The 25,570-nt window shown below is 41.4% G+C and overlaps 1 protein-coding gene and 1 long non-coding RNA gene across 5 annotated transcripts in view; both read left to right on the top strand.

Annotated features, from left to right (window-relative positions):
• The window catches only part of LOC100306788 (fibroblast growth factor 12), a 159,360-nt gene that overhangs the window by 60,071 nt on the left and 73,719 nt on the right, over positions 1-25,570 (top strand).
• On the top strand, positions 17,126-25,476 carry LOC145858058 (uncharacterized). Its single transcript, XR_014378846.1, has 2 exons — positions 17,126-17,567; positions 22,757-25,476. It is a non-coding gene; the product is annotated as an uncharacterized LOC145858058 (long non-coding RNA).

Raw genomic sequence — 25,570 nt, forward strand, 5'->3', positions numbered from 1 at the left:
ATGTGCCATCCTGGATGAGCTGCACTACATGAGCCACTTGTGTGGGTTGTAGACTCCGTCTCATGCTACCACTAGAGTGAAAGCACCGCCAGCATTCAAAAGTGACCAAAACCTCAGCCAGGACGCATAGGAACTGAGAAGTGGTCTGTGGTCACCACCTGCAGAACCACTCCTTTATTGGGGGTGTCTTGCTAATTGCCTATAATTTCCACCTGTTGTCTATTCCATTTGCACAACAGCATGTGAAATTTATTGTCAATCAGTGTTGCTTCCTAAGTGGACAGTTTGATTTCACAGAAGTGTGATTGACTTGGAGTTACATTGTGTTGTTTCAGTGTTCCCTTTATTTTTTTGAGCAGTATATATATATATATATAAAAAAGCTAAGCAAATAAAAATCGGCTGATTTTAATCGGTATCGGCTTTTTTGGCCCTCCAATAATCGGAATCGGCGGTGAAAAATCATAATCGGTCGACCTCTAATACCATTATCAAAGTATTGCCTAATTAGTGGTCCCAAAACAAAACACTCACAATAGCCTCGAACAACAGTAACCCAGCGCATACCTGTTTACCTCATCCATCAAAACATTACACGTTATAATTTGAACCACTAAGCCAGATGCCCTCGCAAGGCACTCTAGTTCCTCGTTCAATACATTAACCAGTCTTGCTGTGATCAACCCAGTACCACAGAATGACACACCCAAATCGAACTGCCTATAGCTCAGGACCTGAATATTCTTGATACCATTTGAAAGGAAACAGTTTGTGGAAATGTGAAATTAATGTTTGTTCTTAACTGACTTGCCTAGTTTAAATCAAATATCTCAACCATCAGTCATTTCTGTAAGTGCTGTGCTTGTTGAATGTCCTTCCCTATAAGCGTTGTGTTACACGGAGCGGCACAGGGGAACCCGAGAGCGGACTTAGAATGAGTTGCAGCTGATGGGGATCTGCTCTGACTCCAGCACACCTGTCTCCAACCACACCCAAACAGAAAGGGAGGGAGAGAGCGTGTACTGGGGGAATGGCTGTAGGTCAAGCAGACAATGGATGACCACTAGGGGGTGTGGCAGGAGCAGATGTGAAAGCTCTCGTCAGCACCTGAATCTATAAGAGCAGCTAGAGGAAAAGCCTGACTCTGCCACACAAGGTTGGCCTCAAACAGGAGTCTGGGGGAAGATGGGCAGGCGATTTGACCCAATAGTATTTTCCCCACATCGCCCGAGCCTCTTCTTACTGGACACAGGGAACAAGTGGAAACCAGGTGACCAACCCGGCCACAGTATAGACAGCTCCTAGAATCAACATGCTACTGCCTCTCCTCTGGAGATAGACGGGTCTGGCCGAACTGCATGGGTTCAGAACATGCCTGGGGTTGGGATACAGTCGGAGGGGAATAACAAGGCACTGAAGCAGCTGTTAAGGAATTTGCAACCTTAACTACCCTCTCCCTCCGCCGCTCCCGGAGACGGTTGTCAATGTGGATAGTGAGAGAAATGAGTTCATCAATATCTTCAGGCTCCTCCCTGGACACCAACTTGTCCTTTAGGGTCTCAGTGTGTGAGTTACGGAATGCTCCCTGAAGAGTCCTCATCCCAGCCACTCTCTGCGGCAAGGGTGCGGAGCTCACGTGCCATTTGAGCAACACTCTGGGAGCCTTGATGGAGGGACAGGAGTCGTTTAGCCTCTCTAGGGTAGGTGGCACTAAATCGTCCCACCTACGCAACAGCCAGTCTAATCCCATGGCGCGATATTCAAATACCTTAAAAATGCTATTACTTCAATTTCTCAAACATATAACTATTTTACACCATTTTAAAGACAAGACTCTCCTTTATCTAACCACACTGTCCGATTTCAAAAAGGCTTTACAACGAAAGCAAAACATTAGATTATGTCAGCAGAGTACCCAGCCAGAAATAATCAGACACCCATTTTTCAAGCTAGCATTTAATGTCACAAAAACCCAGAAGACAGCTAAATGCAGCACTAACCTTTGATGATCTTCATCAGATGACAACCCTAGGACATTATGTTATACAATACATGCATGTTTTGTTCAATCAAGTTCATATTTATATCAAAAACAGCTTTTTACATTAGCATGTGACGTTCAGAACTAGCATACGGAGTGCAAACTTCCGGGGAATTTACTAACAATTTACTAAATTGCTCACGATAAACGTTCACAAAAAACATAACAATTATTTTAAGAATTATAGACACAGCACTCCTCTATGCACTCGATATGTCCGATTTTAAAATAGCTTTTTGGTGAAAGCACATTTTGCAATATTCTAAGTACATAGCCCAGCCATCACGGGCTAGCTATTTAGACACCCAGCAAGTTTAGCACTCACCAATATCAGATTTAGTATTATAAAAGTTTGATTACCTTTTGTTGTCTTCGTCAGAATGCACTCCCAGGACTGCTACTTCAATAACAAATGTTGGTTTGGTCCAAAATAATCCATCGTTATATCCGAATAGCGGCATTTTGTTCGTGCGTCCCAGACACTATCCGAAATGGTAAATCAGGGTCGCACGCATGGCGCAATTCGTGACAAAAAAATCTAAATATTCCATTACCGTACTTCGAAGCATGTCAACCGCTGTTTAAAATCCATTTTTATGCCATTTTTCTCGTAAAAAAGCGATAATATTCCGACCGGGAATGTCCATTTAGCTAAACAGAGGAAAGAAAACAAAGCTTTCGGTCGACGCGGGCACGAGCCTGAGTCTCACAGTACTGTAACCAGCCACTACCCAAACGCGCTACTTTTTTTTCAGCCAGAGCCTGCAAAGCCACGATTCAGCGTTTTGCCGCCTTCTGAGAGCCTACGGCAGCCGTAGGAAGTGTCACGGGACAGCTAAGTTCCTCACTCTTCAATAAACAGAGACAAGAAGAACGACACCTTGTCAGACAGGCCACTTCCTGCATGAAATCTTCTCAGGTTTTTGCCTGCCATATGAGTTCTGTTATACACAGACACCATTCAAACAGTTTTAGAAACTTTAGGGTGTTTTCTATCCAAAGCCAATATTTATATACATATTCTAGTTACTGGGCAGGAGTAGTAACCAGATTAAATCGGGTACATTTTTTATCCAGCCGTGAAAATACTGCCCCCTAGCCATAACAGGTTAAACATCGTTTGACATGTTTCTACAAACTTTTATTGTACTTTTTTAACTTTTTGTCTGGATGTTGAGAGCGCGCTTTGTGCCTTTGGATTACTGAACTAAACGCGCCAACAAAACTGAGGTTTTTTACATAAAGAGGGACATTATTGAACAAAATGAACATTGTGTAACATGGAGTCCTGGGAGTGCCACCAGATGAAGATCATCAAAGATAAGTGATTAATTTTAATGCTATTTCTGACTTTTGTGACACCTCTCCTTGGTTGGAAAATGGCTGTATGGTTCTGTGGCTAGGCGCTGACCTAACATAATTGCATGGTGTGCTTTCGCCGTAAAGCCTTTTTGAAATCTGACACAGCGGCTGGATTAACAAGATGTTTATCATTAATCCTATGTATAACACTTGTATCTTTCATCAATGTTTATGATGAGTATTTCTGTAATTTGATGTGGCTCTCTGAAAATTCACCGGATGTTTGTTTGAGACAATAATTACTGAACATAACCCGCCAATTTCAACTGAGATTTTTGGCAGTAAAGAGGGGCATTATCAAACAAAACAAACATTTATGGTGTAACATGAAGTCCTGTGAGTGCCATCTGATGAAGATCAAATGTTAGTGATTCATTTAAGAGCTTGGTCATGTTGATTGAGCAGTGCGCCTTGACTAATGAGCATTTGGTGGAGAGTATCCAAGTCTGCTGGGTTCATATCTTGGCCAGATCATACTGTTATGCGGAGCGGCACAGGGGAACCCAAGAGCTGACTTAACCTCCCTGGGCAAGGTGGGACGTTGCGATTATGCAATCGCGGTGTCAGATTTTAAAATAGCTTTTCGGCGAAAGCACATTTTGCAATATTCTGAGTACATAGCCCGGCCATCACAGCTTGCTAATTTGACACCCACCAAGTTTGGCCCTCACCAAACTCAGATTTACTATAAGAAAAGTTGGATTACCTTTGCTGTTCTTCGTCAGAATGCACTCCCAGGACTTCTACTTCAACAACAAATGTTGTTTTGGTTCCAAGTAATCCATAGTTATATTCAAATACATCCATTTTGTTCGTCCGTTCAGGTCAGTATCCGAAGGGTGACGCGCGAGCGCATTTCGTGACAAAAAAATTCAAAATATTCCATTACCGTACATCGAAGCATGTCAAACGCTGTTTAAAATAAATGTTTATTCTATTTTTCTCGTAAAATAGTGATAATATTCCAACCGGGCAACGTTGTATTCATTCAAAGGCTGAAAGAAAAAAATTGAGAATTCACATGAACGCGCATCTCCAGTGTCACTGTTCTCAGCTTGACCACTCACAAAATCTCCTGCTGTTTTTTGCCCAGAGACTGGAGAGACGTCATTCCACATTCTGGAGCCTTCTGAGAGCCAATGGAAGCCTTAGAAAATGTCACGTTACAGCAGAGATGCTGTATTTTTGATAGAGATGGAAGGAGAACAAATTGTCAGACAGGGCACTTCCTGTATGGAATCTTCTCAGGTTTTGGCCTGCCATATGAGTTCTGTTATACTCACAGACACCATTCAAACAGTTTTAGAAACTTTAGAGTGTTTTATATCCAAATCTACTAATTATATGCATATTCCCGTTTCTGGGCAAGAGTAGTAACCAGTTTAAATCGGGTACGTTTTTTATCCGGCCGTGCAAATACTGCCCCCTAGCCCCAACAAGTTAAACGAGGAAACGGATGAATGAACCAAGGTATTTATTGTACCACAGGGAGATATGGAGTGCAGATCTGGGAAACCTTGGATGAGTTGTAGGAAACCAGATGTGGTGGCTGAGGTTGGAGTGTTCTGGGTTGGGACAGGGTAAACAGGTCCGATGGGGAATCCAAGGGAGTAGTGGTGTGGTGAGTCCAGAACAGGGTAGCAGGGTGTTGAGATGTGGAACAGGAGACAGGAGACAGAGTCAGGGCGGCAAAACTGCAGTGAGATGATAAACAGCATCAAGCAGGGAAACAGGTACAGCAGGGTAACAGGATCTTGAATAATAATAATGGCTAGAAGCATAAACTGACTGAGCAGAGATTACGATCTGGCAAAGTGGAAGTGGCAGAACTGAGTATTTGTAGAGGTCTTGATAATGGAATGAGTTGCAGCTGATAGGGACCTGCTCTGACTCCAGAACACCTGTCTCCAATCACACACAAACCGAAAGGGAGGGGGGGAGAGAGAGAGTGTACTGGGGGAATGGCAATTTCACTTCCAATAACATGCAACAAGAAGCCAATCGGCAGCAAAGGGAAACCAATCGCTTGTTATTGGAGGAACAAAGGATGTGTCAACTGCAGATGAATATGGACATGCAAAAGTTAACTGCTGAAATCACTGCGGTGAAAATTGCGCAACAGACTGTCGTGGCCACTCGGTATCTGCAGAAAATGACGCAGAATGATGACGTTGAAGCTTTCCTAAAGGCATTTGAGCACAGGGCAGAATGAGAGGCATGGCCACAGATAAAGTGGGCAGGAATATTGGCTCCATTTCTTTTGTGGGGAAGCTCAACAGGCGCGGTCTGATCTGGAAGCAACAGAAGCCAATGACTAGGACACACTGAAGAAGGAAATATTAGCACGGTTGGGAGTCACTGTCTCTGAGGGCACAGCGGTTCCATACTTGGACATATCAGCCCGAGAAGGCACCCAGGTCACAGACCTTTGACCTGGTCCACCTAGTAAAAAAATGGCTGGAGACCACTACCCTCAATACTGGGGCCATCGTGGAAAGAATAGTGATTGACCACTACATCCGGGACTTACCTTATGAGCTAACGAAGGTTGTCAGCCAGGGCAGTCCCACCACAGCGGACGGAGTGGTGGATTTTGTTGAGAGATGTCGAGCAAGTGACAAACTGCTCACATCCAGCCGTCTGGACAGAACCACCCATGAAAAGGGAGTCTTCAAAGGAGGAAGAAATACATCCGAACTGCAGACACCGCAGGTTTGGAAAGAAAGAATCCAAAGGGCGGATGGGGAACGTGGGCGTCAGGACCTTGCTTTCCAACCTGAAGCAAAGATGAGGAATAGAGGGGTTGATATCGACACCTGGGAGTGCTACCGCTGTGGTGAAATAGGACACATCGCATGGAACTGTCCCAAGAGGGAGGAACCCATGCAGGTTGACATTTCCAATCTACACCACTGCCATGTTATTTCTGGCCATGTCCAAGCCCACCGCCACCCCTCAATCGGTTACAGGTCCAAGGGAAAGAAGTAGATGATCTTCTAAACTCCGGGAGCATGGTCTCCCTCGTCATGCAAGCACTACTAACCCAGCCGCAGAGGACTGCCACTCCAACCATGGACATCACCTGTGTATACAGGGACACCAAAAGGTATCCAACTGCAGATGGAGAGATTAACACCACCAGAGGGCAGTTCAGATGTAACCTAGGGTTGATTTGAAAATCTACCATATCCCGTGCTACTGGGTCACGACTATCCATATTTTCAAGAATTGTGGAAAGGACTACAGGACAAAGGAGATGGCTGTGCCTATATTGGGGAATGCCATGTACCATTTTCCATTTTCCAGTGAAAATAAAAAGAAACCGATACCAAAGAACTCCCTGTCCTATGAAAAGAAAATTAACAAATTGGTCATTACCTGCCTGACTCCCATAGCAGACACTCGCATTCTCCTGGAGGAAGAAGGGGAAGAAATCGACGAAGAGACAGGAAACCCAGTGGGGATAAATGGTCCAGAAATGGTGGAAGAGGAGGAACCAGAAGAGCAGGGCGAGGGGCCTGCAAATGTTAACACAGTATAGGGGAAAGTTTGGTACTACTCAGCTGGACGACCCCACACTACAGAATGCAAGACAGAATGTCAAGGTAATAGATGGTATACCTATAAATCCTGCTAATGTACTCACTTTTCCATGAGAATCCCAGAGTCGAGTTAAGTACGATTTCAACAAGGATTGATCCCCCAAAGACAAAGCTTGGAGGACCTTCCACTGTTGGCAAAGTGTTTACTTCGTTTGTTTTAGGTTTGTATAACAAGAATGCTGCCAAAGCCTGATAATAATAAACAGGTTTAACCCTTTACTTGGACTGGTGTTGTGTGGCTGTATGTGTAAAACCCGCCTTACAAAGAACCCGGCACGGAAAACGCTACAGCGTGCTAAGTGTCTGTCGATTTGTTTACTGTAACATAGCATTGTATCTGGTCAAACACAATTTTTTCCAGAAGTTTACTAAGGGTTGGTAAGAGGCTGATTGGTCGGCTATTTGAGTCAGTAAAGGGGGCTTTACTATTCTTGGGTAGCAGAATGACTGTTGATTCCCTCCAGGCCTGAGGGCACACACTTTGTAGTAGGCTTAGATTTAATATATGGCAAAAAGGAGTGTCAATATCGTACGCTATTATCCTCCAGTAATTTTCCATCCAAGTTGTCAGACCCCAGTGGATTGTCATTGTTCATAGACAACAATAATTTTTTCACCTCTTCCACACTCACTTTACGGAATTCAAAATTACAATACTTGTCTTTCATAATTTGGTCAGATATACTTGGATGTTTAGTGTCAGTGTTTGTTATTGGCATGTCATGCCTAAGTTTGCTAATCGTGCCAATGAAAAAATATTTTAAGTAGGGAAAGGGGGATACCTAGTTAGTTGTATAACTGAATGCATTCAACTGAAATGTGTCTTCCGCATTTAACCCAACCCCTCTGAATCAGAGTGGTGTGGTGGGGCACCCTTATTCGACATCCACGTCCAGGTAACAGTGGATGCTCAGGGGCAGAACTACAGATTTTTACCTTGTCAGCTCAGGGATTCGATCAAGTAAACTTTCGGTTACTGGCCCAATGCTCCTATGTGCCAGGCTACCTGCTGCCCCAGTAGTTGCCAATATCAGTGGGTTTTGTGATGAATGAGCCATCTAATTTAATGAATGATGAAGCGGAGTTTGCCTTTTTGCCCAAAATTTCATTTAAGGTGCTCTAAAGCTTTACTATCATTCTTTGTAATTTGTCTTTGTTTCATAGTGTAGTTTCTTCTTTTCATTCAGTTTAGTCACATGATTTCTCAGTTTGCAGTACGTTTGCCAATTGGTTGTGCAGCCAGACTTATTTGCCATTTATTTTTTTCTCATCCCTCTCAACCATACAACCATACAATTCCTCATCAATCGACATGAATTTAACAGTTTTTAGTCATTTTCTTAATGGATGCATTGTTATTAGTAACTGGGATAAGCAATTTAATAAATGTGTCATGTGCAGCGTCTGGTTGCTTCTTATTACACACCACAGACCAACAAATATTCTTTACATCAACAACATAGGAATTATACAAAACGTATTGCATGACCTCTTATACACTATATTAGGCCCAGCCTTTGGAACTTTGGTTTTCCTAGGTATGGCTACTATATTGTGATGACTACATCCGATGGATCTGGATACTGCTGTCAAGCTAAATTCTGCAGCATTAGTAAAGATGTGATCAATACATGTTGATGATTTAATTCCTGTGCTGTTTGTAACTACCCTGGTAGGTTGACTGAAATGACTGCAACACCAAACAAAGAGCTGCAGTTAGTTTCAGAATGGGTGGCAAAGAATAAGTTAGTCCTAAATATTTCCAAAACTAAAAGCATTGTATTTAGGACAAATCATTCACTAAACCCTAAACCTCGACTAAATATTGTAATGAATAATGTGGAAATTGAGCAAGTTGAGGTTACAAACTGCTTGGAGTAACCCTGGATTTTAAACTGTCATGAACATGTTGATACAACATTAGCTAAGATGGGGAGAAATCCATTCATAATAAAGCGCTCATCTGCCTTCTTAACAACACTATCAATAAGGCAAGTCCTACAGGCCCTAGTTTTGTCGCACCTGGACTACTGTTCAGTAGTGTGGTCAGGCGCCATAAAGTGGGACTTGGGAAAATTACAATTGGCTCAGAACATGGAAGAACGGCTGGCCCTTAAAGGTACACAGGGAGCTAACAATGATATGCATGTCAATCTCTCATGGGTCAAAGTGGAAGAGAGCTTGACTTCATCACTAGTGTTGACAAGCTGAATGTACCGAGCTGTTCGTTTGAACTACTAGCACACAGCTCGAACACCCATTCATACCCCACAGAACATGCCACCAGAGGTCTCTTCACAATCCCCAAGTCCTGAACAGACTATGGGAGGCGCACAGTACTACATAGAGCCATTACTACATGGAACTCTATTCCACATCAGGTAACTGATGCAAGCAGTATAATCACATTTAAAAAAACACAGCTTATGGAACAGCAGGGATGTGAAAAGACACACAAAGGTACAGACATGCATACACACACAAGCGCTAGCACACGCACTCTACACACATGTACATTGTAATATTTTTGTATGGTGGTATTATATTTTGTATTGTAGATATGTAGTGGTGTAATAATGTTTTGTGATGTACTGTTTTATCTTTTGTTTTATATGTAATGTAAGTGCCTTAATGTGTTTGGTCCCCAGGAAGAGTAGCTGCTAATGGGGATCCCTAATAAATACAAAAATGCAAATATTTGAAATGTGTAACTAAATCAAGTAAATCGTGATTGAGTTATATAATCTATATTGTTTTATCAAATGAAAATGTAGTCTTAAGTTGTCTTGAATGGCATATGTTATATATTTTGCCATTTTAAGGTGAAGAATTTGAAGGAAATATAGGCTTACTACTTCTATACGCTTATGCCACGTTCATGTTCTAGTTGGAACTAGGAAACTGACATTTCCGACTTGCTAACTGGTTGAACGCAGCACATTTATAACTACAACCAGTTATCAAGTCAGACATTTGAGTTTCCTAGTTCCAACTAGCACATGAACGCGGTATTATATTCAAATACATTTTTTTTTTTTTTACATTCAGTATCCTTGGTTTCTAATGCTCCGTATAGGTCGATATTTCATTGTGGCGGGAGTATAGATCCTAGACCAGGTGTCATAATCACCTGATGCGGTAACAACTATCAACTGGGTATAATCATTCCTTTAATTCTGTTGCAAAATGCTTTGCAACAAACTGTTTACTCAACTGAAAACAATTGTTTCTATTGGACAAATTCAAGTAGGTCCAGTTTTTTTCTGTTTGCTTCCGTTTGGTTCTTAAACGGTTTCTGTAACCCCTTATCTGCTGTTTTATGCCATCAAGCTTAGTTTAGTCCACAGATGCATGTAATCTCCCATTAGTAGCATTTTAAGAAATCCAGCGGTAACCTGCAGGATCACGTTAAGTTCTGCCTGTTGGTTGCAATCAAGCCTCTGAATCTACTGAAATCACTTGTCACAACATCATAATGGTTGGCATGAGCACCCCCACCTGGCTAGATTAAGTAGGTAGAAGTTGCCCCTCACCCGGTCCTAGATCTGGGGTTAAGGGCAACTTCACCCTCAACACATGACGTGATGATGAGCCTAGATATAGCTCATTATCTGACTTATAGACACGGCTTGAAACGAGAGACTAGCCCAGACATGGTAGAAGAGCGTGACGCGGTATGCATTATGTAACATTTCTCAATCATTAAACAGTGGTGGCAGTCTCGGTTAGAGAGGGGGCCAGTAACCAAAGGGTTGCTGGTTCACATCCCAGGGCGGACAGAGAGCAATCTGGTGCAAATCTCATGTACCAGCTATTGCCATTGTGCCCTTGAGCAAGGCACCTAACCGGATCTAGGGGTGCTGCTCAGCAGCTGACCCTGTGCTGCTTCCAGCCTCTTGTATGTGTGGTTTTCGGGGGGGTTGGGAATTTCCGATACAATAACATTTTGTTCTTGACTGTATTGTAATATTAGAGATGGTCATTATTTAAGCATAAAGAAAGCAGTAAGAGTACAGTGATTTACTTACATTTAGGATAGTGATGGGAGAGTGCAGTGCGCTCTTGAAAAACAGAAGCCAAATCTCTAAATTAGTTATTAGTTGTGTAATGGAGCTCAGAGACATGTGGCATATGCGTGGGTGCCCGGCTGAAAGAGCAAGGCGATCTTTCAGAGATGTATATTTGTAAGCTACAGGATAAAATACTGTGTATAGGGTTTAAGGTGACAAAGTAATTCATCCTTCAGGTATGATCAAACAGTGCTGCTGATCATTGTAGTGGAGTACAGTTCTCATGAACATACACTAGATGGCAATGTCTCATGAATAACTCACCCATCAACATACACAGTATTTTGTTTCTATTCCACAAGGATTCATAGTATAGTAGCCTCATTATAATGTGCTCATTTATTTGCATTTGTGTGTCTGAGTGTCTACACAACTATTTGCTAAGGCTATTTATCCACATACACCTAATATTAGGGATGCAATGGTACAGATGCAATGGTACAGGCCATGGTAACGGTACAGTTTTAGTATCTTTATATTTAAGAAAAAAATGTAAACATCACCCTTTAAACAATGAACTCTTTAAAAAAAATTAAATCTTTAAAACTTTCCATTCAGAAAAATGGCAGCATGACTGACTAGGCCTGGTTTTTGTCTCTACTGTATGAAATCAAGGGGAGAAAAACATTAAAATTAAAAGTGCTTTGACAACCTGTAGCTCTCCATCTCCCAATCCAGTACATAGCGTCACAGTGAGGTAGCTTTGGAAGTCCAACGAGTGGAGAGAGCTAGATAGAAATTGAAAAAAAAATGGACACAGACACCCTATCTGTGATGTTTCATAGAGTTTAGGAATTACTTTGCAGCAAAAATGTATGCGAGAGGGGATATTGTAACATGGTTACATTTTTTTCATCAGGTGACGAAATCCTCAGTCAGTAACCACCGAATAGGGCTGCAAATCTTTGGCTATGAATACTCACAAAGCTTTTGTTATTTCTTTGTTTTATTGAATTTGTCACAAATTGTTGTTGGAAGGCAGCAGTGAGATTGTTGTGTTTTCGCTAACGAGTGGACTCTCCTTGCGCCAGCTCCACCTGCAATGGATACGGCTGGGTGATGGCGACGTAAATGACACATCATGTTAGTGTTTCCACTCGAGTAGCCGACAGTGGCAAAGCAATGCTCGCAGACTGTACTTTGTTTGTTCTTCTTACCCTCGTCATTGTATTGAACGCTGAATCCAAAATGTTCCCCCACAGCGGATTTGAAAGACATCGGTGCCAATTCAAATGTGCTTCTCTCGGTCTCGCTAGCACTTTCCATTGTCAGTTGGGGCTGAAAATATTTGTTTTTAGTTTCCCCTCTCTTCATGAGGCCCCTTTAGGGAGGTTTTCTACTGAGATGTCATTGCAAATTGTCCATTAGTTGTTTAAGGGGGAGGGGGTTGAGGTCACTACATTGAGACATTGCTGTGGAGTAAAGTTTGTCAACCCTCAGGAGCCCTTAACGGCCACAAGCTACGCATCTGGTTCTGTGGATCTGAATGTACAACGTGCGTGTAGTCTGCATCGTAATAAGCAAGTTTTGGAAATTATAGGAAAATTACAGGCATACCGGAATTCCGCGGTTCACGTGTGCGTATTGAACCATTGGGGGTGTACCGAATGGTTCAATAACATACTGTGTACTGTTGCATCCCTACTTTTAATATGCACACCTGTTCAACAGATCTGGGTTAAAATACTATTTCAAATACTTTTAGCGTTTGCTTTAGCCTGCCTGGAGTGCCAGATGGCCAGAATTTGCACTCCTTGGTTCTATTGTGCCAGGAATGCTTAATCAAGCCCAGATAAAGTATTTGAGATAATTTCAAATATTATTTGCTCTGCAGATGTTTTTCAAGCAAAGAGAACTCCACTATAATAGATTTAAGGGGACTGGGAGGTGTTGACTCTGGGCCAGAGTGTTCTCAGTGTTCTCTGCGAACAGGAAAAACATGACACTGGCTTACATTCACGTCAACTTGAATGTTTAATGCTGATAGCTTGCAGGCCGGCGAGCAAGAGGGATTTTGTGTACTTAGTAACACTTTAAAAACACAATGCACTGATTGCCTCCCTCCTCATCGAACGGGAGATAAGGCCATCATCATAATCTCCTCCTGCCTCTACTGTGTGCTGTAGGTTGACTCAGCCAGATGCACACAGAGAGGAAGTTGTAGGAAAATTGTCCTATTTACTCACACTGGCACAAACGAGTTGGATGCATGCAACCTGACGCCTGTAATAATGCGCAGTGCGCTATGATGAACTGCATCTAACTGATTTAATCAAGTGGCAGCTGCTTTCATGTACAATGCATTCAGAAAGTATTCAGACCGCCTGACTTTTTCCACACTTTGTTACGTTATAGCCTTATTCTGAAATGGATGAAATTGTCCCCCCCCCCCTCAATCTACACAATAACCCATAATGACAAAGCAAAAACTGTTTTTTAGAAATGTTTGAATATTTATTAAAAATAAACAAATCACATTTACATAATTATTCAGACCATTTACTTGTTACATTTTAGTCATTTTGCAGACGCTCTTATCCAGAGCGACTTACAGTAGTGAATGCATACATTTCATTTCATGCATTTTTTTTTTTGTACTGGCCCCCCGTGGGAATCGAACCCACATCCCTGGCATTGCACACACCATGCTCTACCAACTGAGCCACAGGGAAGCACTGTTGTTGAAGCACTGTTCCTCCACAGAGGAACTCTGGAACTCTGTCAGAGTGACCATCGGGTTCTTGGTCAACTCCCTGACCAAGGCCCTTCTCTGATTGCTCAGTTTGGCCAGACAGCCAGCTCTAGGAAGAGTCTTGGTGGTTCCAAACTTCTTCAATTTTAGAATGATGGAGGTTACTGTGTTCTTGGGGACCTTCAATGCTGCAGAGATTGTTTGGTATCCTTCCCCAGATCTGTGCCCTGACACAATCCTGTCTCGGAGCTCTACGGTCACTTGCTTCGACCTCATGGCTTGGGTTTTGCTCTGACATGCACTGTGAACTGTGGGTCCTTATATAGACAGGTGTGTGCCTTTCCAAATCATGTCCAATCAATTGAACTTACCACAGGTGGACTCCAAGTTGTAGAAACATCTCAAGGATGATCAATGGAAACAGGATGCACCTGAACTCAATTTCGAGTCTCATAGGAAAGGGTTTGAATACTTATGTAAATAAGGTATTCAGTTTTTTTATTTGTAATAAATTTGCAAAATTTTCTAAAAACCTGCTTTGTAATTATGGGGTATTGTGTGTAGATATGAGGAACATTTTTTATTTAATCAATTTTAGAATAAGGCTGTAATGTAATTTTTTTTATAGAAGGAGCCCATTTTTATTCTCAGCTTCTAAACAAACTAATCAATATTTTGATGCTTCATGAGAACTCACTCTCTCTCTCTCTATACTGTCTGGCCATGAGGAAGAATCAGCTTTTTCTATCCAGTTGCCCAGATATTTGGAAGCAGGGCACCATCCAAAGTACATACGCTTAAATCATCAGCGCTATGTTTATGTGCTCTAGAGAACAACATTTACACTGAAACAAAAAGAAGGTTAATGCTACATGAGAAAGATCACAAATGTTCCATACGCACAAAAAGCTTATTTCTCTCAAATTCTGTGCACAAATTTGGTTACATCCCTGTTGGTGAGCATTTCTCCTCTTCCAAGATAATCCATCCACATGACAGGTGTGCCTTATCAAGAAGCTGATTAAACATCATGATCATTACACAGGTGCTGGGGACAATAAAAAGGACACTCTAAAATGTGCAGTTTTGTCACACAACACAATGCCACAGATGTCTCAAGTTTTGAGGGAGCGTGCAATTGGCATGCTGACTGCAGAAATGACCACCAGAGCTGTTGCCAGATAATTGAATGTTAATTTCTTTACCATAAGCTGCCTCCAATGTTGTTTTAGAGAATTTGGCAGAACATCCAACTGGCCTCACACGCAGACCACGTGTAAACACGCCAGCCCAGGAACTCCACATCCGGCTTTTTCACCTGCAGGATTGTCTGAGACCAGCCACCCGGACAGCTGAGGAAACGGAGGAGTATTTCTGTCTGTAATAAAGCCCTTTTGTGGGGAAAAACATATTCTGTTTGGCTGGGTCTGGCTCCCAGTGGGTGGGCCTATATCCTCCCAGGCCTACCTATGGCTGCACACCTGCCCAGTCATGTGAAATCCATAGATTAGGGTCTAATGAATTTCTTTAAATTTACTGATTTCCTTATATGAACTGTAACTCAGTAAAATTGTTGCATGTTGCGTTTATTTTTGTTAGGTATACATTTTTTTCTATATATTTCATATATCAAGAAAGATCTTAGATGAGATTATATTATTTTTGCCAGGCATCAAAGTTTTGAAATAGGGTGATAGTTATTTAGGTCACAAGGGTCACCACCTTTGTGAATGGGGAGTACCTGAGCCCCCTTCCAAACCTAATCGTCATGTTACAAATGTAGGTTAATGATTCCACAATCATTAGGGGGGTAGAGAGCTGAATCAAAAATGGATCAAGCATATAAGCCCCAGTGGCGTATATGCTTGATCACGTTGAAATTAAAACAAAGATCACTAGAAGATGGCTTAACCGCCGAGTCAGCTAGAGCCTGGGAGAGGGAATAGCGGTCAATTGACTGACCAGGGTCAAATACACCACTGGTTTTCTCAAATAAGAAAACACTGCCAAGATAAAATGCTGGTTAAAAGTATACTTATCCCATTCTTCGCAGTAATGATGCCAGAGTCAGAACTTGCTTTGGCATGGAAGAAGAGGAATTTGTATGCTTCAGTGCATTAACCGTTTTCCATTATTTTGAAGAGTCAGAGATGGCGCTTAAAAAGTAGCTTGATTTAGCTAGCTTAATTGAGATAGTACATCTGTTTCTCAGTTGTCTGAAAGATTGCCAATCCATTAGTCAGTTTTCCTTGCTTTGGCCCAGGCCTGGTTTCTCATCTTGATGAGCTCAGATAGCTCTGAAGAAAACCAAGGGTTAAATCTAAATCTCGCCCCTTTTAAACAATTCAGAGTTAATCTGGCAGAGGCATAAATAGGGAGGATGCAGAGCCAAATCAGGGTCAGGAATAGAGGAGACAGTGGATAATTTACAGTAGAACATTTCATGTAAAAACCCTTGAGAAAAGGACATAATGTCTGACACAGGTAGGAATTATGTAATTTAGCTGCTTATTGTTTACTTGCTTATTGTTTACAACTCAAATGAATAAACATATCATTCATTTATAAATAATTCATTCAGTTTTTATTCATTATATAATTACAAATTATGTATGGAAACTAACTTCAATACAATTTTATTGATCACAGAATGGAAATTAGAAACTCCCTGAGGGGCAATTAAAAACATCACTAATACCACTGATATAAACCCAACTCACTGTAGGGTTACACATCCAAACTCTGTCCTTTGCCATACAGGATCAGCTCTGTTCAAACTTCACACCTGGAGCACACAAGCGGGTATGATTGGAACAGTTGGAACACTTCCTAATGCCAACTCTCCTAGAGGACAGGAAACAGGCCACACTCACGGCAGGCAGCAAGTGGATTGACCCGCCTGCCCATTGACACCCAGCTGCAGCCCCTGTGTTGTGTTTTCCCAGTTGATAGGGAAAGTGGTGATTGTGAAGGGATTCCATGCAACACACACTGTGTTCTCTGAACTGCTGAATCAGCAGTGGATATGAAGTTCTAATTTATGTATGCTAAAACGCAGTTTGAAGGAGCCATTGCTAACTAGCGTTAGCGCAGTGACAAAGTCTACAGGAACAGCTAGCATGCAGAAACATAGAATGTTAGCTGTTCCTGTAGACTTCCAGTCATTGTGCTAACACTAGTTAGCAATGGCTCCAGATACTACCTTCAACTTCCTTCAAACTGCAGGCAGAGACCTTTAACATGGTATCCATGAGTTCATGAGTAGAAAAAGTGGCAAATTTACAAAATGTCACACCATCCCTTTAATAAACCCATGTGTAAGTCCATAAAAGGAGGGAAGAGTTACTGTATATATTGTGTTAGGATTCACTAGTGGCTTGAAACAGGCGGATGAACCTCCTTATTGGCCAATGAATGGGTGTCTAAGACTGAAAAAGAGTTGTGATTGGGTGGTGGGTGCTGACATGCGGGAGGATAGGTTATACATGTCACTTTATCGATTGGATGATCTGCTTGGTCAATTGGTTTTGGAGGTCATTGCCTGGAATTTCGTCAAGCAAACTTTCATTGAAATGTTTTATTGCGTTTTATTTCTGAACCATTTTCTAGTTATGACATGTTGGTAGCACTTTTTTTTTTAACAGTACAAAAATTTCCTGGAATTGACTTCAAAATGACATGGCAAAATGGTTATTACACAATAGTAATTATGTCAGGGATAAATGCCTCCATTCTGTACATTATAATGGACGTCAGTGGGACGAGATGGAGCCGAGTCCTGCGGAGTTCATTTTTCCAAGGTAATGTCCCGCTTATACCACAGTTGCCAAAGAAAACAATAATAAAGCACAAATTTACTGGTAGAAATAACATGTTTTCCTTTATATTTTTATAAGAGAATTCATACTTTCTCATCATTTCTTTGCTAGAGCCGCGACCCAGTCGTTCTTGCGATTAGTTTGATATTTATGGACGCGACCCAGTTGTTCGTTCTATATGTTCCGTTACCATGCTCACTGGCAACGTTCTTGTTCCTTGCTTGATAGCTAGCTGACTAGCTACGGCTAACAGAGTCACGACCACTGCAGCCAGAGTAAAAGCAAAGTAGCTGCATTTGCGTTTGTTTAAGCTATTTTCTATTGACATTCATTTGGATACTTCCATAACAATGAGCTGATGATGCCCGATTTTGCCTGGCATAGCTAGAAAGGTTTCTCGTCAGGACACGTAACACTGTTCATTACAAGGAGGTCACATTGCATATCAAACACTAGGCTAGAAGGTAGCTAAATAGTTTGTTGCTAGCAAACCTGCCAATATGACAACCGAATTAAAAAAGAACAGCTGGTCAAACTAGAAACATGTGGGAGGATTTGACAGCGTAGCGTGACTTGTTGACTGCAACATAGGGACCAGAGAAATTCATGTTCATCATTCACCACGTTAGGTCATCAGATGGGCCAAAAAAAGAAATTCTGCAAAACAAATCAATGCTAGCTAACTATCTAGCTAGCTATGTTTTTCTTCATTGGGCCTGCATTTACAATGTATCCAAATTTGGTTTATGTGGTTGTTGGTTTAGCTTTCTGTAACTTTGTAGCAAGTACTATCTGCATGTGTAGTAGGCTGTCCCGATATCTTTTCCAACTGTCCCATTATCTGGTTTTAATGTCCATTCTAGAATGCCCTTCAAAAACTAGTATTCAACAATGCTATGGTATAATATTAATTAGTTAGCACCATTTTATACCAGGTAATTATTTGATGTACCAGCAAAAATAACCATTGATTCCTCATAATTTCCTAGTAAGCTTGTGGTTTTAACTCCAGTGTTAAGGTACTTATATATAACAACATATGCAATTTATCCAAATGGACTTAGTCATGCGTTTGGGTAGCCCTAGCGGGAATCAAACCCACAACCTCTGGCTTTGCAAGGACCACACTCAATCAACTGAGCCACTCACAACCACAGTATCAGCAGCCAACTGTAGGCCTACCACTGCTGATTTGATGAAGCAGGTCAGTGAGAAAACGAATCATGACATCCTCTCTTCGAGTCACATGGGTCCTCTCCTCTCAGCTCTGAGGTGATCAGGGGGGGGGGTTTGAGTGACAATCAGGAGAATGATAAAGAACCAGGTTGGCAGCCAAACCAAGCTCAATGCACTCTAATGGTATACATGTGCTCCATCCATTCTGTCCCAGCACCATGTACACGCACACACTGGTTGTCTCTACATGACAAGGTGCTCTGGGGATGGTGTCAGGCTAAAATAAAGAGGTTAGGAGAAGAGAGGGGGCTTCATAGTGTCATGTCTTTGGCATCATTAAACTGAAGACTTATTTTTATCAAAAATTCTCTGTAATTATTATTACATGACTAAACTAACTTAATCATGTAATTGTAATTAACTAGGAAGTCGGGGCACCAAGGAAAATATTCAGATTACAAAGTTATAATATAATAAAATTACTTTCAGATATTTTAATATCTGATCAATTAATCTTCTAATTAATGAATTATTCTTCACCTCACGTTAGTCTCATTCCAAACGTCGTAAATTGTTGGTTATCTGCACAAACCCAGTCTTCACTATGAGTCATCCATAGATCAATTGTCTTACATCGTTTATTTACTAACTAAATAATCACAGAAATGCACAAACAAACAATAGATATAGTTACAAGGAAATGATAGCGGATGTGCCCTAGTGGGCTAAACCGGCATCGCGGCTTGGTGGACAAAAGGGAAGTGGGGGTCGACTGAGATAAAAGACACTACAAAGTTGATAATTATAACAATTGAAATGCTAATCCTTTGCACATGAACGCTCACTCATTCGGGAATAATTGCAATCAATATATATATTTACGCTCAGTGTTTCGTCCTGATCTCTGTTGGAAAGTTTGTTTCTGTTGGAGAGTTTGTTCGCCCTCTCTCTCTCTCTCTCTCTCTCTCTCTCTCTCTCTCTGCCGTGGTTAGAATGGATAGTTCAGAGTAACATTCAGCAATGTTGTTATAGAATAGATGTTTCGGCGGTTGTCGTTCTTTGCGTTAAATGATACCAAATTCCTTCAAAGATTTGTTCTTATTCTGTCGGTTCGATAGTCTCAGAGTTTGACCACGTGGTATGGTTAAGAATTCAGCAATGGGTTCAAACCTTAGCCCTCTCGTAATTGAGGTAAGCTTGGTCTGAAGATAAATTCCCAAGGTGGGGGTTATATTCGGAAGAGCAGAAAGGGGCTGTCCCATGACGCCAGATCAATGTCTGTGCTCATGGGGCGGGCCTATGATTTAAAACAGTATAAAAATCACATGACATAATTTCACAAGTTTCATCGTAATTCATTCATTTTATACAGCAATTAGATGCAAGCCTCACAACTGAGACTCTTGTATAAACAGGGTTATGGTAATGTGGCTGTATTGTCTCTCATGAGTTTCACAAAATTGTACCAAACGGACCAGTTCGTAGCAGGCAACTTCAACGACCATTTATACATTCTCCAGAACATGAATATTGTTCAGTTCTCAAGATCTGTGAGGTGGAATACGTTTCTTTGTTCTCTCTATGAAAACGCACTCTCTCTATACTGTCTGGCCATGAGGAAGAATCTCCTCCAGGAATTTATGACCTGCCTAACAGCAGCCTGGGTGTAGGACAGAGAGAGGGGGATGGTGCTCGCTGTACCCAAAGAGGGCAACGTCATGACAATAGCCTCATAGCTCTGCAATTATGGTTGATTTGTTTTATTTCATTATCAGTATCAGCCATGAGCTTCTGATATTAACATGGGGTAATAGTTGTAATCCCCTTCCTCGTTTCCCATTACTTTGTCAACTCCAGAGTGATCACATCACAGTAATCCATACCAGGGTTGGGGTCAATTCGATTTGAAGGTAGTCAATTATTGGATTGGAATTTCAGTTTACTTCCTGAATTGATTGACTTTAATTGAAATTGACCCCGAACCCTGATCAAAATCAAATAACATTATATTTGTCACATGCGCCAAATAACCACTAGGCCACCTGGGGCGGCAGGTATCCTAGTGGTTAGAGCGTTGGACTAGTAACCGAAAAGTTGCAAGATCAAATCCCCGAGCTGACAAGGTAAAAATCTGTTGTTCTGCCCCTGAACAAGGCACTGTTCCTAGGCCGTCATTGAAAATAAGCATTTGTTCTTAACTGACTTGCCTAGTATTTTTTTGTTTGTTGTATTATTAAAATAATACAACAGGTATAGATAGACCTTACTGTGAAATGCTTATTTACAAGCCTTAACCTCTCTAGGGTCGGCGGGACGAAATTGTCCCACCTACATAACAGCCAGTGGAATCTTGTGGCGCGTTATTCAAATACCTTAGAAATGCTATTACTTCAATTTCTCAAACATATGACTATTTCACAGCATTTTAAAGACAAGACTCTCCTTTATCTAACCACACTGTCCGATTTCAAAAAGGCTTTACAGTGAAAGCAAAACATTAGATTATGTCAGCAGAGTACCAAGCCAGAAATAATCAGACACCCATTTTTCAAGCTAGCATATAATGTCACAAAAACCCAGAAGACAGCTAAATGCAGCACTAACCTTTGATGATCTTCATCAGATGACACACCTAGGACATTATGTTATACAATACATGCATGTTTTGTTCAATCAAGTTCATATTTATATCAAAAACCAGCTTTTTACATTAGCATGTGACTAGCATTCCCACCGAACACTGCCGGTGAATTTACTAAATTACTCACGATAAACGTTCACAAAAAACATAAATTATTTTAAGAATTATAGATACAGAACTCCTCTATGCACTCGCTATGTCCGATTTTAAAATAGCTTTTCGGCGAAAGCACATTTCGCAATATTCTCAGTAGATAGCCCGGCATCACAGGGCTAGCTATTTAGACACCCAGCAAGTTTAGCACTCACCAAAGTCAGATTTACTATAAGAAAAATGTTATTACCTTTGCTATTCTTCGTCAGAATGCACTCCCAGGACTTCTACTTCAATAACAAATGTTGGTTTGGTCCCAAATAATCCATTGTTATATCCAAATAGCGGCGTTTTGTTCATGCGTTCAAGACACTATCCGAAAGGGTAAATAAGGGTGACGAGCACGGCGCATTTCGTGACAAAAAAATTCTAAATATTCCATTACCGTACTTCGAAGCATGTCAACCGCTGTTTAAAATCAATTTTTATGCCATTTTTCTCGTAAAAAAGTGATAATATTCCGACCGGGAAAGCGTGTATACTTACAAAGAGAGAGAAAATAAAAACATCTCGTGCACGAGCCTGAGTCTCAGAGTACTCTGACCGGCCACTATCCAAACGCGATAATGTGTTTCAGCCTGGGGCTGCATTGATATCATTCAGCTTTTTCCCAGGTTCTGAGAGCCTATGGGAGCCGTAGGAAGTGTCACGTTACAGCAAAGATCCTCAGTCTTCAATAAAAAGAGCCAAGATGATCAACAACAACTTGTCAGACAGGCCACTTCCTGTTCAGAATCTTCTCAGGTTTTTGCCTGCCATATGAGTTCTGTTATACTCACAGACGCCATTCAAACAGTTTTAGAAACTTTGGAGTGTTTTCTATCCAAAGCCAATAATTATATGCATATTCTAGTTACTGGGCAGGAGTAGTAACCAGTTTAAATCGGGTACGTTTTTTGATCCGGCCGTGTAAATACTGCCCCCTATCCCCAACAGGTTAACTAGTAAATAGTAGCCTACAGAAAAGTGTGTTTTAAATAATTTCTAACTTGTTAACAATTTCTGCTTGTTAGTTTTTGCTACCATGTGGGTTTTAGATTGCTTGAGCCTGCTAACTGAGTGTTAATTCACCTGTTGTCATACATTTCATTTTAAAACATTTATCTTACAAAGGAGTTGTTTAATCGAACTGCTTAACTATTTATCTGTACATGGAATTGTATTTCTTAGTTTTTTTACTCTTTTTTTCTAATCTTTACAGGAAAATGCCACAGGCACTATCTGTGTGGAGACATTTCACTGCAGCTAATATAGAAGGAAAAGCTGTGTACATTTACAAATATTGTGCCAATTCATATGTGAAGAATGCAAAGATGCAGAATCATCTGGCCAAGTGCATACATTTCCCTCAGCGCTCACAACGCAATCTCTGACAAAATTCCCTCTACTTCTATTCGAGGTGAAAATGATGAATCAGACACCTTATCGATAGCAACAGCTCATGGTCGTCCTGGAATCAGAAGTTTTTTTGATTCAATAGAAGAACGTAGTCAGAAATGCTGATGAATGTCTTGCTCGAGCTGTGTATGCAACTGGTTCACCTTTGATGCTCACAGGCAATGTGTATTGCAAGAGATTTCTGAATGTTCTTTGCCCAGCATACACCCCTCCAACCAGACATGCTTTATCTACTCATTGGCTGGATGCAGAGTTCAAGTGAAGGTCAAGCAAATCACAGAGAAAGCAGACTATTGCAATCATCTCTGATGGGTGGTTGAATGTTTGTGGGCAAGGAATAATTAACTACATCATCTCCACCCCTCAACCAGTATTCTACAAGAGCACAGACACAAGGGACAACAGACACACCGGTCTCTACATTGCATATGAGCTGAAGGCAGTCATCAATGACTTTGGACCACAGAAGTATTTGCACTGGTGACAGACAATGCTGCAAACATGAAGGCAGCTTGGTCTAAAGTGGAGGAGTCCTACCCTCACACCACACCCATTGGCTGTGCTGCTCATGCATTGAATCTGCTCCTCAAGGACATCATGGCACTGAAAACAATGGATACACTCTACAAGAGAGCCAAGGAAATGGTAAGGTGTGTGAAGGGTCATCAAGTTATATCAGCAATCTACTTCACCAAGCAAAGTGAGAAGAATAAGAGCACCACATTGAAGCTGCCCAGCAACACCCATTGGGGTGGTGTTGTCATCATGTTTGACAGTTTCTGGAGGGGAAGGAGTCTCTCCAAGAAATGGCCATATCACAGTCTGCCAATATGGACAGCCCCATCAAGAGGATCCTCCTAGATGATGGATTTTGGGAGAGTGGTAAGCAGCCTGAAACTCCTGAAACCTATAGCAGTAGCCATTGCACAGATTGAGGGAGACAATGCCATCCTGTCTGATGTTCAGACTCTGCTTGCAGATGTAAGAAATCCGTACTGCCCTGCCCACTTTACTGTTGCTCCAAGCATAGGAAACTGCAGTTCTGAAATACATAAAAAAAGCGTTAAGACTTCTGCCTGAAGTCCATACATGCCACAGCGTACATGTTGGACCCCAAGTGTGCTGGCATCATTTTCCTGTCCGGTTGCAGAGATCAACAAGGCCTATGGTGTCATCACTACCGTGTCTCACTACCGTGTCTCACCACCTTGGCCTGGATGAGGGCAAGGTTCTTGGCAGTCTGGCGAAGTACACTTCCAAGCAAGGGCTTTGGCATGGAGAAGCAATATGGCAGTCGTGCCAGCATATCTCATCAGCCACCTGGTGGAAGGGACTTTGGATCTGAGGCTCTTTCCCCGTTGCCTCCATCATCCTCCAAATCCCACCAACAGCAGCCACCTCAGAGCGCAACTGGTCCTTGTTTGGGAACACGCACACAACATGCTGACAAATACAAGGGTTGAAAAATTGGTGGCCATCCAGGCAAATCTTATGCTTTTTGAGCCTGACAACGAGCCGTCCTCAACAAGGTTGGAAAGTGACAGTGAAGATGAGGCCTCAGAGTCTAATGTTCATCCCATGTGAAGAGTCAACTAATTTAATTAAAGTTCAATTCAAACTAAATTGTTTTATTTCTATTGGAAGGATTATCATTTGCAATTGTCTACTTATAAGGTTTATGTTTCTGTCTCCATATGATATGGTAAATATATCCAATGCCAAAAAGATCTACATTTAATTACTATTCATTTGCATATATTCCCATGGAAAGTTTACACCTCTGAATATTCCCCAAAATGTGCAACCCTAGCTGACAGACACATTTTTGCCTCTGAATTCAACTTGGATATATGCTATACGCTCTCTTTATCAATTAGCTTTACAGTAGAAGGTAGAAAGAAACAGTGCCTCAGGACAGCTGGCATCCAGCTGGTTCGTGTGTGTGTGTGTGGTCGGTAGGCTACAGGTACAGATACAGGCTACTAGCCTAGGGGCTAGACAGTGGTGGAAAAAGTAAGGATACCTTAATAGAAAATGACTCAAGTAAAAGTGAGTCACCCAGTAAAATACTACTTGAGTAAAAGTCTAAAAGTATTTGCTTTTACATTTATTTAGTATCAAAAGTAAATGTAATCGCTAAAATATACTTAAGTATAAAAAGTAGCCCTACAAGTAAAAGTATGAATAATTTCTTATTCCTTACATTAAGCCAACCAGATGGCACAATTCTTTTTTATTTATTTATGGATAGCCAGGGGCACACCACTCAGACATCATTTACAAATAAAGTATGTGTTTTTTAGTGAGTCTGCCAGATCAGAGGCAGTAGGGATGACAAGGGCCGTTTTCTTAATAAGTGTGTGAATTGGACCATTTTCCTGTGCTGCTAAGCATTCAAAATGTAACGATACTTTTGAGAGTCAGGGAAATGTATGGAATAAGAAGTACATTATTTTCTTTAGGGATGTAGTGAAGTAAAAGTTGTCAAAATGAATAAAGTACATATACCAAAAAACGACATAAGTAGTACCTTAAAGTATTTTTACTTAATTTACACCACTGGGGCTAGGTTTGCTTTACCTCATCCCCAGGCTATATTGCACGCAGGAAGTATGTG

This window comes from Salmo salar, chromosome 09 (genome assembly GCF_965601325.2).
Source record: "Salmo salar chromosome 09, fSalSal1, whole genome shotgun sequence".
Lineage (NCBI taxonomy): Eukaryota > Metazoa > Chordata > Actinopteri > Salmoniformes > Salmonidae > Salmo > Salmo salar.